General features: G+C 44.3%; 1 long non-coding RNA gene across 1 annotated transcript in view; it reads left to right on the top strand.

The window, feature by feature from the left end:
* Positions 1-11,020, top strand: part of LOC144312116 (uncharacterized) — a 31,068-nt gene extending 20,048 nt beyond the window's left edge. The window contains exon 3 of the long non-coding RNA XR_013377556.1: positions 6,864-11,020. This is a non-coding gene — a long non-coding RNA (uncharacterized LOC144312116). The remainder of the gene's footprint in view (positions 1-6,863) is intronic.
* The last annotated feature ends 5,653 nt before the right edge of the window (positions 11,021-16,673 follow it).

Genomic DNA, 16,673 nt, shown 5'->3' with positions numbered 1-16,673 from the left:
CTGAGAGGTCACTGGGAGAGGCAAATCGGAGGGCCGGATGCCGGATAAGGAATTCCAAACGTGCCCGTGTACTCAAGAGGAGACTTTATTGTCCTCAGAATCTGAATAGAAAATAAGCCAAATTAATAAATGTGTCATCAGATGTCTAAAAGTGGAACGTGCCAACGCAGTATCGCAACGGAACCCAGCCATTGTGTAGTTATCGATTGACGTGGAGGGTGGGGGTGTTTGAACATGACTTACATGAAAGGGGAGGGGGTGCCTCCAAAACTAAGAGCGACTGGGGTCCAGCCCTTGGCTATGCGGGGAGGAGAACTGGAAGAATGATGACAGTGGTGTCAGAAATATAAGGGGAGAGAATATTTAGAATCTGGGAAGACATTTCGGGGGAAGCACCTCATTGCTGAAGATTTGTGCTTAATCCAGAATGTTATGGCATGCACCTCCTCTTTCTGGGGGTCCCTCGATTCTAGTCTCCCAAGCCCAAATGGTGTAACGCTCTATGTTCTCAGGAGCTTTCCTTTGTCATTTCCCCAGTGTCATACTGGTGTTTTGAGACTAAAGTGACATTGGAGATCTTGAAGGTAATGAACATTTAACCAAGGCCTGTTAATTATAATCTGCTGTGTATATATAAAAACACACACACATACCATACATATATACACACACACACATATATACACACGTACAAACCTTATATATACACACTTACGGCCTGTATACACATACATACACACGTGTACATACATACTTAGGACCTATGGTAGGCACATATATATAGTCATGTAGGAGCAAGATCTTTATTAGTGCAGAATAGTATGTGAAGTATATTTTGAAGATGGCTGTTTGCTAGGGATTTCCAGAGATGAACTGAATTGCCACATCATGTTTAGTATAATTCCCTACATTTTTCTTCTCTTGCTTGGCTAATTCAGGTTCTTCCCCAATGATGTTGGTTTTACAAATTTATTACCAATCTCCGAAACTAAGCAGCAGGCCAAAACCTTGGTTCTTAAAAGACTGTAAAGCACGGTTATCTTTCAGAATTACCCGAAGACACATAACAGAAGACTGGAGGAAAAGATGTCAGGAGGGAGTCTGAATGCACAAATGCATTTATAATGGTGAACCACCCATCTAAGGCTTACTGTGTGGCAGACGTGTTCCTGTGGGCTGTGTACACAGGAGTCTCTTAATATGGAATAAGTGATTGGCCAGCCAGATGGATCGCTGTGATTTCATTGCTGGCTCCTCTTTTCCCTTACCCGTGGCTCCCACTCATCTTTTCACTTCATCATCGAGAATTTAAATATCTGCTTTTCCTCACTCCTCCCCAATTTACGTTATTTTCTGTGTCTTTTCTCCCGTGGCTACAAGATGGCTTTACCTGTAACATGAAAGAGGGGAGAGAGCGTTCCCAGCACCAGCTCCCTGTGGGCAGATGGCCTGGCGGCCTGGGTCAGTCCGTGAATCTCTTAGCTTCAGCTCCCTCACGAGTGAGAACTCACTCTCTGGAGGAGTGTTATGGGTTGAGCTGTGTCCCCGAAGGAGATGTGTTGAAGTCCTAACCCACAATACCTGTGAATGTGACCTTACGTGGAAATGGGATCTCTGCAGATGTAATCAAGTGAAGAGGAGGTCGGGCAGGAGTAGGATGGGTCTTTAATCCAGCAGGACTGGTGTCCTTAAAAAGGAAGAAGAAACACCCACCGACAAGTACTGCAGCCACAAGGCAAGGGTTGCCCACATCACCAAAAGCCAGACAAGGTGAGGAACAATTCTCCACAGGCTGCAGAGAGAGCAAGGTCCTGGCAATACCTTGATGTCAGACTTGTAGCTTCCAGAACCACAGGATGGTAAGTTTCTGTTGTCAAAGCCACCAAGGTTGTGCTACTTTGTTAGAGCAGCCCTAGCCAACTAACAGACATGCGGGCACTATGGGGGAGCGGCTGGGTACCCTGGGCTTTGAGATCAGACAGATCTGAGTTTGAATGTAGGTTTAATTACTTCTCAGCTGAATTATTTGGGACAAGTTTCTCACCGAGCCTCATTCTTTCCCGAGACCGAAATGGCTTGTGAAGGGGGACTCCCCCTGAATCTGGGCACACCTGCTTCTTCCGTACCCCCACTCTCTCCCTCCCTTCGGACCCACTACCTCTACTTTTCCAGTCTTCCAAACGTTGCCCCTTATAGCTCCAGCCACCAGGAAGAAACTCATCAGAATCACCCTGGGTTTCCAAATCCCAAAGTCCAGCCTCAGGGCAGGTGCCCCCACCCTCCCCCGAATCAGCTTGTGCTTGAAGAATGGGGCCATAGCTTCCTAAACTTGTCAAGAAAGGTTGACAAGTTGTGGTGTGTGCTGACGTCACAGGATGCCGCATGTGAAGTGACTTGGAGACCTGTGATAACGTAAAGCAGCACTGTTTTCTGTTTTGACTTGTCACACCCTGGTGAGGACTTTCCACCCTTCTGGCTCTTATACCCTCTACTCTCTCCATGTCCTTCCTCCCATCTTCCTTGCTCTCCACCCACATCCATCCCAGGCTTCTCGTACCTTCTTCAGGACTCTCCTCCTGCCAGAAGCTCCTTCAGGTACCTGCATCCACATCTGTCTCTTCTTTTTTAAGTTCCTATTACCCTCATGGTTATTTCATGTAGCTTAGCTTCTAAGTGCCTTCTACTTGGTCCCTGGCCTAGATCCGAGGCCACCTGAGGGTGGGAAGCCCACCTTACTGCGCTCTTAGCCAGTGCTGCTTGGCCCATTTTTAGGCATCAGGAGGTGCTTGGCAGTGACTGTGGCCCAGCCACAGCCTTGTCTCCTCTTCAGAAGGCCGTGGGGCTGCCGGCAGGCTGTCCCCCCACTCACCTGGAAGTCCAGACAGGCTCCTTGGTAAACAGAACAAAAGCCCCTGTAGCTGCCAACCTGCAATAGACTTGCTACTCTTCTTCTAGGTCCAAGAGCTGTCTCCCCACAAATACTGGGCACAGTAGCCAGTTCACCTATCTGCACCCCATTTCCACTCCAGGCTCTTGGAGCTTCTGTCTCCCTGAGGAACTGGATCTGGGAAAGCTATCACCTCTTCTCTAAACCTGCTGGAGGAGTACCTTCCACTGGTTTCCTGCTTTATCCCTGGGTCTGGTCTCACTGGGGAGGCCAGGGCCGTCCGGATGGGGCCTCCTAGGCTGCTACTGACATGGGATCAAACTGAGAAATGTGATCGAAAAGCTGCATTATGAGGGCAGCAAATTAGGACCTTTGTCAAGAGGACACAAAGCGTTTGCCTGGGAAGAAGAGAGCACATCTGTGAGGCCAGGACAAAGCCTAGCAGGCCAGCGCCGCCTGAGACTCCCAACCCCAAGAAGGTGACGGGGCCCCTCTCCAAATGTAACTTGATACAAGAACAACACTAAACATAACATACAAACTGTTCAGGCATGCTCAAATTAAAACAGCTTCTCACTAGGCTTTTCTGTCAATGAAATTCTAAATATGTTCATTGAAGTTGGACTTTGGTTTCCTCCCTCCCTCTCTCCTTCCCTCCCTCTCTTCCTCTTTCCATGTCTCTCTCCACCCTCTTCTTTCTTTTTGTCCTTGTTTGTAATTTCCCGAGCAAGAGCGTAAGCAATTTATGCAGAATGCTGGAAAGGGATTTGTGCCTCACTTAGAGGCTCATCTAGATGATAGTCCAGATCCCTCCCAGTCTGGAGGTTCTGTGAGTCTATGAAATGCCCCTGATGGTGGAGAACAAATCCTGCCTTCGAAGTCAGACATACCTGGTCCCAACTCCTAGCTCCCATGTTTACTCACTGTGTGACTTCGGGCAAGCTACTTAACCTCTCTGAGGTATGTCATCTGAAAAACTGGCCCTTTGCTGATCACCAAATCACTGCTGTGAGGATGAAATGGAAAAATATTTATGAAACACACAGCGAGGATGGAAATGGAAGAATGGGTCAGAAAAATCTCCTGCTGGGGCAGCTGGGAGGAGGCCTGCCTGAGCAGAGAAGACTGGCCACGGGGGTGTGGTGTGTGGGGACTCAGAGATTGAACTGTGAGTTCCCTTGGCTGGTGCCCAGGGGACTCAGCGTTGTTGCTGAGAGGAGCTACTTGGGTCAGCTCATTTCCCAGGGCCTGGCCCTGCTTCTGTTCTCTTTGTCCTTTTGTGGCCCCTGGGTTCTTGTGAACAATACAGGTCTGCCTCTGGGACCTCTTGCCACCATTGTGCTGTCCCTTGGAGGCCAGGTACGCCATCACGCCATGATTTCTCCTGGGCTTTGCTGCCCCTAACAAGACAATTTATCCCACACCTGTTTGGACTTTCTGATTATCGTTCCTTTTTTTTTTTTTTTAAGATTTTATTTATTTATCCATGAGAGACAGAGAGAGAGAGGCAGAGACATAGGCAGAGGGAGAAAGAGGTTCCTTGCAGGGGAGCCCGATGCAGGACTTGATCAAAGGACCCCAGGACCACCACCTGACTTAGCTGAAGACAGATGCTCAACCACTGAGCCACCCTTGGGCCCATGTCATTCTTTTTCATTTACTTATTTCATTCATTCCATCAATGTTTTTTAGGGGGTGGGAATATCCACAGGGCGCCAGGCCCTGTCCTAGGGCTCCAAGGCCCCCAGCACTTGTCCATCTTCCCCAGGATCCTGCTGCTCTCCATGGGCTCCAGAATAACCCCCAGGCTCAGAATTTCTCCTCCCCTCTGTTCTCCAAGGCTGGCTACGCTGCAGGGTGCCTTACACCCCCTGCCAGGAGCAAATCCTGACACTCAGCCTGATATTTGTTGATTAAATGAACACATAGAAAAGGATTTTTTTTAATTGCTACCTCTTCCAGATCCCCAGCCCCCTTTCAGACTGATGTAATCCAAATTACTGTGCACGATGATGAGTTAAATGCTGGCAGCTTGGTGATTGTGCATATGCAAGTTCCAGCTCTCAGGCAGCCATTATCAGTACCTCTCTGAGTTTCTGATTTTCAAGTATCCCTAGGGCTTAAAAATGCTAATGGTGGCTCTCTTCCTATTACTGTAATAATACTTAGCACTTGTGTCCTGCTACATAAAATCAGTTCAAGTGCACCCACACCCCCTGGTGAGGTAGGTTCCTTATTAGCACCCTGTTGTCAACAGAGCAGCTGAGGGGTGCCTGGCTTGGCTAAGGCACACTTGGCTTTGATCTGAAATCATCCTCCCTACTCCTGCCCCCAGGTCTCTGTGGCCCCTGAGAGTGTAAACAGGCAGCAGTCTTTCCAAGACCCCAGCCCCCAAGAGGTCTAGCAGGAAGGTGACTGGCTGTTCCTCTTACTTTCAGAGGCAGAAACCCTGTTAAAGATGTGATAGCACAACTTATTTATTTAAGTTACAGTTATAATGACTGGCAAAAGCGACTTTTCCAACAGGGCTGAAAAAGTTAGTGACCTGTGGAAGAGGGTGAATGGGGTGCCCCATGGTCACAGGTTAGGAAAGCATCCTGTCGGGAGTGGCAAGGATCCAAGTCACCCAGAACGGTCCTGAGGACTGTAAAGCCAACAACTCCTTACCTGGCAGGACCTGTGAAAAAGTGAGAAAATCTGTGTGCCCCAAAGCGTCCCTTCACCACCCCACCAGGAGGTTGGGGCTGGAGTCCCATGGCCTCCTCTTCCCTGCAGCCTGCCTGGGAGTCTGAGCTCTTGGCCTGGGGCAGCAGAGCTCTGGGAGGCTGGTAGGTCAGCCTGGTAGAGATACCTGAAGGAGAGATGGAGGGGGAGAAGGGGGGAGGTTGGGAGAGGGTAGTGAGCAGAGTCCCTAGAGGGATCTCAAGGAGTCCTTGGCTACCTCACAGTCAAGCCAACCAGGTACACTTCAGGACTACAGATTTTTTTTTTTTTTTCATTTGAAGGAACTAGAAATATCCTGCTCTAATTGCCTCCTTTTACAGTGGGGAAATCTGAAATTCAAAGACTTTAAGGGACTTGCAAGAAGTCACAGGCCATATTAGTGCCAGACTTAAATTTTATATGAAGAATATTTTCAAGATTATTAATAAAGTTGTGACACATATCAGCATGGCAGTTGAATCAGAAGATGTTATTCCGCTAAAGTTAAAGAGACGGGAAAGGATAATCACAAAAAGGAGCAAAATTCATTTGAAAGCAAAACTATGAAAACCATAGTAATGAAAAAGAGGAGTTCCAGTCAGGTCAGCATTTTGACCCCAAAAGCAAATCAGTTGATTGTCCCCATGTTAGTTTACAGAGTTTAAGGCAATTTGTTGTAGTGTGAGCTCTATGTGGGTTTTGACCAAACAGGATTTAGGATTCCACAAGTCCCTGAAAACTTTTGGCACCATCTTCTGTAAAAACAGAAACCTTTATGCCACTTGAATTTGCACTGCCTGACTTATTTGCCTACAAACTAGAAACTTGCCCTCATTAAAAAGATGTGAGTCAGAGCTAGGAAATGCCAAAACCAGTGTGTAGAACAGAGGATTCTGGAGAGGTGGCCTTGAGGTCTGGCAGGGGCTCTTCCCTGGTCATGGTTGCTTTCCGATGTGTCTCCGTGGTAAGGAGGACAGGGGTCTCTGCTCTGGGAGCCCACAGGCTGTGTCCTAATGAGAATCAGCCATGTCATCCCTCTAAGGCTGCCTCCACCTCTGTCAAAAATCCTCCAATGGCAAAAACTAGGTGCTCGGTGTGACTGAACAATGAAAAAAAAGAAGTTCCTATTCTGAAGCTGCCTGCTAATTATTCCAGGGACATTCTTCCTGTCAATCTTTTATTAATTATCCAGGGGAAGTGATTCTATAAAGCAACACACAGTGAAATGATTCATCTGACATAACTTCCTTCATTTCCCATCCAACTGAAACAGGTCCAGAAGCCTCAACCAGGAATGGAGGAGAGAGCAAACGAAACTGAATGTCCTCCAAACACACAGCCGTGTCCTGAGTTGAGATCCCCAGCAGCATCCCTGGCTCGAGCTCAGGCACTCGGGAAGGTCTATGTACCTTCCCTTCCCCAGATGTTTATAATGAATAATGGATTCTATGAATAAATTCTAATAAATGACTGAATACATTTTAATAACTAACGACTAAAATTAGGAGTAAGAACACTGCAGAGTCTTAAATATATATTTAAAGTGCTGCAAATTACAAGTATTTAAATTATAAGCTTTCAAATATTATAGAGGAAACTTTTAAAAATTAAAAAAAATTGTTGTAATGTAAGCATGGTGATGTGATGAACATGTACATTGTAAAAGAAATCCCACAATTGAGTGAATGAACACATCCAACATCTCAGATATTAACTTGCTTTTTTTTGAGAATCCATAAATTCTACTCTCTCAGAAAATTTCAATTATACAATGCAGCATTATCAACTATAGTCACTGTGTTATACGTGAGATCCTCATAACTTATTCATCTTATCACTGAAAGGCTTTAACCCTTTTACCAACCTCTCCCATTCCCCCATCCACCCTAGCCCCTGGAGATCACCATTCTGTTCTGTGTTTCTGAGACCCAATTTGTGTGTGTGTGTGTGTGTGTGTGTGTGTGTGTGTGTAAGACTCCGCATAAAAGTGATCCCACGCATTATTTGTGTCTCTCTGTCCGGCTTGTTTCACTTAGCATAATACCCTTCATGGGTGAATACCCATGCCGCAAATGACAGTATTCTTTTAAGGCTGAATAATATTCCATTGTGATACTATATCTATATACAGATATCACATTTCTTTATTCACATTCATCTGTCAAAGGACATGTAAGTTGTTTCTGTTCCTTGGCTATTGTGAACAATGCTGCCATGAACATGAGAGTGCAGATGTTCTTTTGAGACAAGTGATTTTGTTTCCTTTGGAGATATATATATATATATATATATATATATATATATATATATATCCAGAAGAAGTATTGCTGGATCATGAGGTAGTTCTATTTTTGATTTTTTGAGGATCCTCCATACTATTTTCCACAGTGGCTACACCAGTTTACATTCCCACAAACAGTGCACAAGGGTCACTTTTCTCCACATCTTTGCCAACATTTGTTATCTCTTGTCTTTTTTTTTCAGGTCTCCTAAATTTTTTTAGCTCTCCTTTCTTTTAAAAAATTATATTTAAAGTTTTATTTTTTAAATTCCAGTGTAATTAATTTACAGTGTTATATTAGTTTAAAGTGTACAATATAGTGATTGGAAAATTCTATACATTTTTCAGTGCTCAATGTGATAAGTGTACTCTTAATCCCTGTCATGTATTTCAACCATCCCCCCACCAACCTCTCCCCTCTGGTAACTTCCAGTTTGTTCTCTATATTTAAGAGTCTAATTTTTTGTTTGTCTCTCATTTTATTTGTTTTGTTTCTTAAATTACACACATGAGTGAAATCATATGGTATTTGTCTGCCTCTGACTTATTTTACTTAGCATAATATCCTCCAGATCTATTCTTGTTGTCGCAAATGGCAAGATTCCATTCTTTTTATGGCTGAATAATATTCCATTATATATACACCACATCTTCTTTATCCATTCATCTATTGATGGGCACTTGGGCTGCTTCTATACTTTGGCTATTATAAATAATGCTGCAATAAACATAAGGGTGCGTATATCTTTCAGAATTAGTGTTTTTGTATTCTTTGGGTAATTACCCAGTAGTGGAATTACTGGATCATATGGTAATTCTATTTTTAGTTTTTTGAGGAACCTCCGGACTGTTTTCCACAGTGGCTACACTAATTTTCATTCTCACCAACAGTGGGCGAGAGTTCCTTTTTCTGTACATTCTTGTCAACACTTGTTATTTCTTGTGTTTTAGCCATTCTGATAGGTGTCAAGTGATTGCTCATTGTGATTTGCCTTTTCCTAATGATGAGTGATGTTGAGCACCTTTTCACGTATCTGTTGGCCATTTGTATGTCTACTTCGGAAAATGTTCAAGTCCTTTGCCCATTTTTCACGTTGGGGTATTATTATTATTATTGCTGTTATGTTGTATGGGTTTTTTGTATATTTTAGATATTAACCCCCATCCGGCATACAGTGTGCAAATATTTTCTCCCATTCTATAGGTGCCTTTTCATTTTATTGATGGTTTCCTTTGCTGTGCAGAAGCTTTTTAGCTTGATGGAACCCCCTTGTTTATTTTTGCTTTTGTTGCCGTAGCTTTCAATGTCAAATAAAAAAAATTTTTCCAAGACCAATATTAAGGAGGTTTTTCTTCGATGAGTTTTATGTTTCAGGTCTTATATTCATGTCTTTAATACATTTTGAGTTGATTTTTTCGTTTGGTAGAAGATAAAGGTCCAGCTTCATTCTTTTGCATGTGGATATTTAGTTTCCCCCCTACTGTTTATTGAAAAGGACTATCCTCTTCCCTTTGTACATCCTTGGTCCCTTTGTTGAATAGTAATTGATCATCTATGTTTGGAGTTATTTCTGAACTGTTCATTCTGTTCCATTGACCTGTCTCTTTGTTTTTATGCCAACACCATACTGTTTTGATTACTGTAGCTTTGTTTGAAATCAGGAAATGTAGTGCTTGCATCTTTATTTTTCTCTCTCAGGATTGCTTTGGCTATTCACAGTCTTTTATGGTTCCATACAAATTTTAGGATTGCTTTTCCTATTTCTGTGAAAAATACCACTGGGATTTTGATAGGAATAACTCGGAATCTGTAGATTGCTTTGTGTGGTAGGGACATTTTAACAATATTAATGGTTCCACTCCATGAACACAGAATATCTTTCCATTTATTTGTGTCTCCTTCAATTTATTTTACCAATGTTTTATAGTTTTCAGTGTGCAGATCTTTCACCTCGTTGGTTAAATTTATCCCTAAGTATTTTATCCTTCTTGATGTTATTGTCAATGATATTCTCTTAATCTTAATTTCTCTCTAATAGATTGTGGCTAGTGTGTAGAAGTGCAACTGATTTTTGTACATTGATTTTGTATCCTGCTATTTTACTGAATTTGTTTGTTAGGTCTAACAGGCTTTTTCTTTTTCTTTTCTTTCTTTTTTTTTTTTTTTTAGTGAGTCTTTAGGACTTTCTAAATGTAATATGTCACCTGCAAATAGAGACAATTTTACTTCTTCCTTTTCAATGAAAGTATTCTTTTAAATTCAGAGACTGAATGCAAGGAAGGGACATGAGTGAAAGAGGATGGAGCTGTGCCCACACTAGGACACTAAAAATACACTGCCCCTTAACCACGTTTGGTTGCTGAGTTTCAGGAGCATTTAAAAAGAAGATTTCATCAGTCATTCAAAGGCATGGATTTTAAATGCAATTACTGTATGTAATTAGCTGTTTCATCTTCGGTGCCAGTGAATTTGGAATTTAATCTCTGCACAAAATAGAATACTAAGCAGCTTCCCCCATAGAAGGGCTGGTGTAGATGTTTACTGGTAGCTGGATAATTTGGCCAAATTCTTTATAACCACCATGGACAAATGTCCGACAGAAGAGGATGGAGACAAGGCACTGGCTCTTAGAAGGTACTTACTTTTAAGCTCATGTTAAAGACACAGTGTGAACATCTTCTCTCAAACTGTGAAGATTTGCCCCATGCTGGGTGGAGCCCATCCCTCAACCTCAAGATGGTAACCACAGCTACCCAATTGTCTCTCCTGTCTGCTTTTCTTGCTGGATTATGAGCTCCTTGAAGGCAGGGACCATGTCTTACTAAACATTGTGTTTCTATCACAGAGCACAGTGCCTGGCCCACCACAGCATTCAATAAATAAATGAATGAATGAGCCACCCATTAAAATCAGCAAGAGCCCAATTTACAGACATAAGTAGTTTATTTAAACAGTTGTTTGGGGTTGCCTGTGTGGCTCAGTGGTTGAGCATCTGCCTTTGGCTCAGGTCATGATCCCCCAGTCCTGGGATTAAGTCCCACATCAGACTTCCTATAGGAAGCCTACTTCTCCCTCTGCCTGTGTTTCTGCCTCTCTCTTTGTGTCTCTCATGAATAAATAAATGGAATCTTAAAAAAAAAACAACAAAAAAAACCCCAAAAAACAAAAAACAGTTGTTTCCTTTTTTTAAAAAAAAGTCCTTCAACTAACATCTCTTTAATTAAGCTATATATTTTTATTTTTTCATTTTATTTCAAATTCCACTGTCGTTAATGTATAATGTTATATTAGTTTCAGGTCTACATTACAGTGATTCAATACTTTGCCCGGTGCTCATCCCAACAGGTGTGCTGCTTCATCCTCATCAGTTGTTTCCCCCATCCCTACCTGCCCTCTGGGGACCACCAATGTGTTCTCTCGGGTGGTGCCCTCTTGGCCCTTTAGCCACACTCCTACCATTCCAGAATCTTAGATTTTCTGTGACACAGCCTCCATCAGTGGGGTGCCTGGTGGACATCTGTGGATAGCCCAGATCAGCGAAGTCAGGAAATGAGCTCAGGGTTTCTAAAAAGAAATGAAGTCCCAGTCCTCAACTTTAGATCACCAGTAAGTGACTAGATAACAATATTTAAAGATATGTGAATAAAGATAGGCTATCTTGTTTAAATTTAATTTTATTTATTATGTTTTTTTAGAGAGAGAGAGGGAAAAAAAGCAAGTGTGTGTGTATGTGGTGGGGTGGGGAGGGGTGGCAGGTGAGGAGGGACAGAGAGATAATCTCAGGCAGGCTCCAAGCTGAGAGCCGAGCCTGATGCAGGGCTCCATCTCACAACCCTGAGATCATGACCTGAGCCAAAATCAAGAGTCAGATGCCCAATCGACTAGCCACCCAGGCTCTCGTTTAAGTGAAGCTTCAGTGTATTGACTTTAGTTCTAAGTTTGGTTCATGGAATATCTATGAAGTTCTCTTAGTCTTCAGTACAGCTTCCTAAGGACAACTAATGTGTTGGTGTTGTTCACTGCTATATCCTCAGCTCCCTGAACAATGCCTGTACCATAGAAGATGCTCAAAAAATATTCCCAGGTGACAGAGTTTGTATATATGACAGCCACTGGGATGGAAGATTGCTATTAAAAAACTATGAGCTGGGACACCTGGGTGGCTCAGCAGTTAAGCATCTGCCTTTGGCCCAGGGCGTGATCTCGGGGTCCTGGGATCGAGTTCTGCATCAGGCTCCCCACCTGGAGCTCGCTTCTCCCTCTGCCTATGTTTCTGCCTCTCTCTGTGTCTCTCATGAATAAATAAATAAAATCTTTAAAAGAAACTTATGAGCTACTTTCTTGTTTCCAGGAAAGAGATTTTCAATGAGCCATGAGAAGAGTGTAAGTATCACAGACAAGAAAGATTTATGGTTTTATTATAATAGGGGTAAAAGTAACCCCTAAAACCTGCAGAGAACACAAAGCAAGAAAACTTTCTCCCAAAATATGTCTCAAGTGTTTGCAGAGAAAGTCTTTCCCTTGCACTATGGGAAATGCAGAGGTGCCTCCCAGAGCCCAGCGGCTGACCCCAGCGCATTGTTGTAGGCGACTGGCCAAATCTGCTTTCCTACAGCAGAGGCAAGAGAGGCAAAGCTGCAGCTGATCACAGAGGAAGGAGATAGCAAATGGAAAGAGGAAATCCCAGGGCCCTCCCGCCTGAACCCTCTGCATACATCTGGAGGTGGAGCCCAGCACGTGTGTAGTATGTGGTTCCCCGTTCCCTGTCACACAGCAGAAGTGAGGACAACAGCAGAAGAAACCAAAAACAAACAAAAACCCCACCATGGTTTCCATAGGTGACAGGGAAGGTTTGTAATTTCCCCATGAAGCTATTTGCCAAATGACTCATTCCAGAGCTTGAGAGAGAAAGAATGATTCCCAATGCAACTCACTCTCACTTGTCACGATGGCCGAAGGCACATCGGGAAAGACAAAAGGGGATGTTCCAGTTTTTCCTGTGCCTGTCAGCCCCAGTCCCTTGGGGGACATGAAGCTCCAAACAGTTTCCTGGTTCCTGGTTCCTGGGTTTATCTGATCCTCAGAGCAGTGAGCCCAGAGCCCCGCCTCTGCAGCCACCTCCATGCACTCCTGGGGAAGTGCAAGAAGCAGAGTGCATTGCAAACACCAGGTCTGCCTGGCCTATTTCATGCCCATCTGACTGTGAGTGTGTGTGTCTGCACGCGTGCACACGTGCCCCTGTGTACCTGCATATATATCTGCATGTGTATCTGTGTGTGAGCATGCCTGTGTGTGCATGTGTTCACACCTGACATGGGGCTGGATCCCAGGACCCTGGGATCACGACCTGAGGCAAAGGCAAATGCTTAACCGACTGAGCTACTCAGGTGCCCCTAAAAATGCTTTCTTTTATCTGTAAAAAAAAAAATCTGATAATCTGATAGTATAAAACCCTATGTTGTCTATAGAGAGTAAAGCCTCCCTAGACTGTGATGTGCCATGCCTATGCCAACCATTAATCCTTTTGGGCTTCTTTTGTCTCTTTTCCCCACAGTCATATCCAGTAGTTAGACTGCAAGGCAGAACCAGGTACCTGTAAGCTAGTATGGCTAGAATTTGGGGCTCCCTGGCAAGCTCAAGCTGACTCTAACCCTTTAGGTGGGATGTATGTTGATATGCAGCTTGATCAAGGTCTCGTGGAATTTGCGTTGTTGCCACCCAACCCATCTCCTTGTCTATACTGCCCCTCTCATTCACCAAGCTGATACACTGATTACCAATGCATTCCTACCTGATAACAGAGAAGATGTGTATTTATAAATTGCCTTAAGAATTCTCTCCAGGAGTTCCTGAAGTGATGTGAATAGCACAAGTGATGTGATCACTTTTGTGCTGGTATTCATTAAACTGGTGTTTTCTCCATTTCACAGATGAGGAAATGGAGTCTAAAATCTTGCTCAAGATCACACAGCTATCAGGTAGCAAGCAGAGTGTGGGCCAAAATGCAGGAGGTTGGACCCCCGAGCCCTCCCTCTAAATCATGGTCACCAAGCTCTATGCACCATTGCAGCCCATAGATTTGGGGGAAAGAGAAGTGAAGGGCGAGGAAATCTTATTCTGGATATGCAAGCCCTATTGTGAGGGTTAAAAGTCCTCTTTCCACTTTCCTATATGCATCTCTGTGATTTTTTTTCCTCCTGGGATCCCAAGGGAAAGGGAGCAAGAGTCTCATGAAATGCTATCCCCAGCACCATCCAGGTTCTGTGCCTCTGGGCCTGAGGCCACTGCTAGGGTAACTCTTGCTGCCTCTCCAGTCCTGCCATGGGACAGGTGCAGCCAGGGATGGTGTGCCCTCTCTGGTGTAAGTGGAGGGCATGTAGGAAAGCTCTCCTATGCGTCCCCAGCTAAGTGAGGAAAAATAGAGATGTGTTCAGGTGACTCCCATTCTTTTTTTTAAAGATATTTTTTATTTATTCATATTTATTCATGAGAGACACACAGAGAGAGGCAGAGACATAGGCAGAGGAAGAAGCAGGCTCCTCATGGGGAGCCTGATGCAGGACCCGGTCCCAGGACCCCAGGGGATCATGACCTAAGCTGAAGGCAGATGCTCAACCACTGAGCCACCCAGGTGTCCCAGGCGACAGTCATTCTTATCACCCACTCCCATTGCACGTGGTCTTAATGGTCCTTGAGCTTCTAACTCCCTGGACATGGCACCGAACTAGGGAGAAGAGGGAACCGATCTGCCCCAGGCCAGCCCTGCCTCTGGACAAGAGCTGCTGTACTAAGAAAGGCAGAGGCCAGTGCAGAGAGACAGGTCCTCCTCCCAGATCCAACACCAACCAGGCCACAGCGGCACACTCGGATTTTTCATTCTTAAAATGAATGTCGAACATGAGCTTCACTACATCTCTAAAAACCCCTTTTGATGCTGAAATCCAGTGATCCTAAATCTCCCCCCTTCTGGGCAGTTCTGTTTCCATTCTCCTCTGGGGAACCTTGGGGACCTTCTTGAGTGGGAGAGGATCAAGGGGCTCCCAGGAGGCCGGGCGCTGGGGGCACAAGGCTCGCAGAATAGAAACCGGATTGCTACATCAGCTGGCAGAATGAGGAAGCAGCCTTCTCAGGAGACCCAACCCAGAGGCAGGCTCCATGGCCACAGAACTCTCTTCGCCTGTTTCCAAAAGGACAAGATGAGCACCCACTGGGTGGCTGGTGGTGAGAGGCATCCCTCTGACAGTGGAATCTGAGGCTCACACAGGGCAAGTAGCTTTTCCCCCAATTTTGTACTCCATCATGGTCACTAATGACGAAGTGGATTTAATAGCACCCCCGCACTAACCTTCCAAAAACCAAATGATTTCTTTCCAAATTGAAGTTGCTCCAACTATTGACTGTAATTAACCCTTATAGCAGCTGCGTAAGGATCTGGGGGGTTACTTGAGCAGAGGGAAATAATCCAGTGTCAATGAGCTATATTTACTTGCAGAGAGAGAGAGAAAGGTGGTGTGTGAGCTCGAGGCTTTAACCACTCGGGTATGGTATTTTGCAGCGTAACATTTTCCAAGATGGAAGTGGAGATTGAGTTGCCAGGACGGCAAGAAAGGACACGGGGAAACGAGGAACTAGATGGCACGTCAGCAGCGGTGGGCGAGTCTTTCTTATTTGTGGTTCTCGGTAAGCAGGGGACAAGGCTCGAGGTCACTGCCCACACCTTTTTCTGCCTCGCGGATGTTCTTCGAGCAAGGTCAGGGAGCAAATCATAAATGGGGGCAAATTCCAGCCGGGTCTTCCAACCAGATGTTTTGTTCTATGAAATGTCACACGGTAACAGGATAATTGGAGGGTTTGGATAAGCTGGTGAGGGAATAAGGGGTTTTCCTAAGGAAGATAAAAGCAGAGAAGCAGCTCTCAGCACTAAGCTGGCTGCCCTGTTTCTTCAAAAATAGGTCCTGTAACATGGAGAAGCAGAAACCTAAACCTTCTTAAATCCCTTCGAATGAATGTTTTTGAATAGAACAAACACCTATTTCATGAAAGAAATACATTTCAAAAGATCATAGCAACAGGACGCACCAGCTTCTTGGTCACCTAAGTGTTTTTGGAAGAGGAAAAGAGCCATCCAGCATTAAAGATTCAGGAATGTCTGTTGACATATTAAGGAAACAACCTCAGGGGACAGCTGACAAGGCTCCAAGAAGCATTACCAAGGGAACAGTGACGCAAACACGTTCCGTTTTTACAGGCTGGCATGCTGCCAGGCTTCCTCGCCTGACAGCTGATGTAATGCTAATCCCTATCTGGGTTAGCGTTGCTTAGATATTAACTCAAACGACTCAGTCAGCTGCAATCAATAGCAGGTTCCTTTTATAGAAGATAGTAAAAAGAAAAAAAATATACACACACATATACAGAGAGAGAGAGGGAGAGAGAGAACTGTGGGGCCTGGCATGTTAAAAACCTATTCGTGGTGCCAAAAATGGGAAAAGAAAAAGCAGGAGGGTCCAGTCTAAACCTGAGAGGCACCTTGACGCACACAAGTGTCTTTTTCTTAAGAAAGTCCAGTTGTCCACAAAAATATTGCTCTTTCATAATACCAGTTTCTTTTTTAAGTGTAACAACTAAGGAATATGCCTAATTTCCAGCTGAGCTAAATAATGACAGGAGAAAACAGAAGACATTAGATGGCAATGTGAAAATAATGCTTTGTTTCATCATTGAATAAATGGGCTGGTTCCTTTGGAACCAATGCATAAAATATTGGTTTTTTTTTTTAATTCTTTCTTCAAGACCACTGC

Source organism: Canis aureus, chromosome 4 (assembly GCF_053574225.1).
Source record: "Canis aureus isolate CA01 chromosome 4, VMU_Caureus_v.1.0, whole genome shotgun sequence".
Classification (NCBI taxonomy): Eukaryota; Metazoa; Chordata; class Mammalia; order Carnivora; family Canidae; genus Canis; species Canis aureus.
This window is presented reverse-complemented; position numbering and strand designations above follow the sequence as displayed.